Here is a 3,406-nt window from a genome sequence, read left to right as displayed (position 1 = left end):
TGTACAGCCCCATGGTGACTATAGTTAATAATACTGTGTTGCATATTTGAAAGTTGCTGAGGGACTAGATTTTAAAAGTTCCTATCACAAGAAAAAACAATTTTTTGTAACTATATATTGTGATGGATGTTCACTAGACTTATTGCGGTCATCATTTCACAGTGTATACAGATATCAAATTATTATGTTATGTATCTGAAACTAGTATGTTATATGTCAATTATAGCTCAATCAATCAATCAATCGATAGAATTTTGAAGAGTCAGAAGACCTAGCAACAGTGGGCCTCAGGGTAAAAGGCCACTGGAGCCAAGCTAGGCTGCCCACTTTGGCCTGGCTACATGCACCCTCTCATTCAACACTATCCTCTTTCATCCCATCATGTTCTTGCCTCGCCCTGTGGGCAGCAGAGCTTTCCACACTTTCCAGAACAATGCCTGGCAGGTGCTCAGTGATGACCGTTAGCTACTTTCTTGGCTTACTAGTGAGTGTGGAAACAGAGGGGCTTTCCTATTCCTGTCAGCACAGTCAGGTCCTCATTCATGGACCAGGGCCAGGCCTGAGAGCCACGCTGAGAAGAGAAGCAGGGAACATGGCCAGAGCACACAGAGGAGAGTATGATTAAAGGGTTGAAAAACAGAACCTATGAGGCAAGTTTTAAGGAACTGGATTTTTTTTTTTTTCTGGAAGAAACAAGGATAGAGGATGACTCAATTGTCATCTTCAAGTGTCTGAAGGGTATTTATGACGGGATCGATGCCCTGGCTGCTCTTCATCGCAAAACCCACCGGAGGAGCGGAGTTTATCCTGCGGCAGGAGGAATGCCACGGAGTTCCTTGCTGAAGGGAAACTTAGGTCGATAGTGGCCTCCATCAGCCTCAGGCCATCAGGAGGGGTGGGCTAGACTGTTCTGTTTGAAACTCGAGAAATCAACTGGGTGCTCTCCCAACTTTAATTCTTAATGTCTTCCTCTACCATATTCTCTTTTATTTTTGTAGGCTTATCAGAAGAACGTTAGAAAAGGCTTCCTTGAATAGGAAAGGTGGTATGAATCACATAAAATTCTCTTTAGTGGCATTGATCCTTGATGTTACTACAGTAAAAAAGAAAAAAAGGTATGTATATTTGTTCTAATATAATTAGAACACAACTGAGAAAGAAAGATGTTTTTTTCACAAGTTAACTTTTTACTAGTCAAATTGCTATGAGTATAGTTTGTTCAACAGACTCAAGGAGAATAATTTGTAGGACTTAATCAAGCCCAGGGCTTATAAAAGTATTCCATATATTATCCATTTTTAGTTGTTTTAATTTAGTTTTAAAGAGAGCGTCTCCGCTTGTTGCGAATTCTGTGAGTCTATACTGGGGAGCTGGAGAAATTTCTCAGGATGTCAAAAACTACTGGACAGCGTCTGGTACGAGTTAGAAAGCAGACTCTGAGGAGATAAACAGCAGAATAACAACAGCTACCCTTTGTTGTGAGGCTAGTGGGTGCCAAGTGCCTTTCTTATTAATTTTCATAATGACCTGGTGAGGGAGTTATCAATATCCTCATTTGACAGAGTCAGAGAGATGACTAACTTGCCCAAGGTCACACAGATAACAAGTGGTGACATCCAGATTAAAATCCAAATCTGCTTGACTCAGAAGTCTGTGTTATTTTTATGCCACTGCTTGCTCCTGGTTTGTAGATTCGTTCTGTTAGGATATGCTAGCTCCCAACACAGGGCCATGTAATTTAAAAAGTTATTTGGTCAGTCTCCTAATGTCATTATTTTGCTCACTAAGAGAGCTCATTAGCTCTCAAGGTCAATAAAAGCAAAGGTTGACAGGGACATCATAATGAAACAGACTCATATCTTTCTGCAGTTCCATTTTCTATCGTATTCATGCAATCATCTGTTGAATTCCTTTGCCCTACAACTTTAAATCTTCAGAGCAATGGCTCTTTAATTCCCACCAGTAAGCTCAGCCCTTTCTTAAGATTCTTTAAGCAATCCTGGCTCTAAAGTTGTGTTCTTTATAGAGCGATCCATGGACCTTCTGCAATAGCATCACCTGGACAATTGGCTGAAAATATAAATTCCTGGAGACCTCACTGTGGAACAACTGAATCAAAATCTCTGGGAGTGAATCTACATATTTAACAAGTACTCCAGATCATTTTTATCCATGAGAAGATTTGAGAATTATTTCTCTTAAATCAGTGGTTATTAACCTTGGATGTACATTGTAATCACCTGGGAAACTTAGGCTTGAGTTCCTCCTCCAGAGATTCTGAGTCCTATGGGGTACTGCCTGGGCATCAGATTTTTAAGAGATCCCCAGAGGATTCTTATATGCAGCTGAGACCAAGAATCACTTTCTGAAACCTAGAACACTGCTTCTTAAATGTAAGCAAGCATCAGAATCCCAGGGGGATTTTCTTAAAGCATACTGCTGGACCCCACCCCCAGAGTTTCTGATTCAGTAGGTCTGGTGTAGAAACTTAGAATTTGCATTTCTAACAAGTTCCTGGGTAATACTCTTCCAGGAGCCACACTGTGAGAACCACTGGTTTAGATATTCTCGAATATTAGCACACATCACCCACTGCTAGGTTTTAAATAATTAAGGAAAAAATCTTCTTGCTACTTTGAAAGCTTCAGGGCCACCTTGTATTTTCTAGCCCAAATTTAAATATTTTTGCATATATTTGGGTCCACTGAAGACTAGATTAAGTCAGCCTTGTAAACAGAAGAATTATTAACCTGTTTTCCCCAAAGGTTATTTAAATATTCAAGGAGTGAAAACAGCATTTACCCGGAATAAATAATTACATTTCTTAGGCAAATTGCAAAGCTAAAAGAAATCTGATGATAGAGATTCATGAAAGCACAGACCACTTCCAATATTAAGGTATGTACTAGGACAAAAAAAAAAATGGTATGGAAAATCAAACTTTTTGCAGAAGTACATGAAGAAATCTTGGCCTTGTCCTTCTTGGCCCTGTTTCCATTCTCGTTATTGCTAGAGGTGATGGTACGGTAACTGATTCTTTCAGGACTAGGTAGTCACTGGGTGGAAGAAGGGTCTCTCAGACCTGCCTTGAAGGCTGTGCACTGCCCACAGTGGGGGCCTCATTCACGTAAACTTTGCTGCAAATTTACCCTCTTGGGTCATGCTACATGGCAGAACTGGGAGAGGGCTACAGCTTTTCTTTAGTTGTAGAAACCTTAGCAATCTCTCTTCAGAAACAGAGACCTAGAATACATGACCCAGAGGTCAAAATTCAGTCCCCTGCTACCCCTGACCATACCTGCTTCTCCTGCTTCCAGGTGCTGGCTCCAGGTGATCCACTAGGGGACTGATGGGGAGAACAAGACATTCCCACAGTATCATTTCACATGCTCAGAGAGAGACATGG

Source organism: Pteropus medius, unplaced genomic scaffold (genome assembly GCF_902729225.1).
Source record: "Pteropus medius unplaced genomic scaffold, Ma_sr-lr_union100, whole genome shotgun sequence".
Taxonomy (NCBI): Eukaryota; Metazoa; Chordata; class Mammalia; order Chiroptera; family Pteropodidae; genus Pteropus; species Pteropus medius.
Note: the sequence above shows the minus strand (reverse complement) of the source record.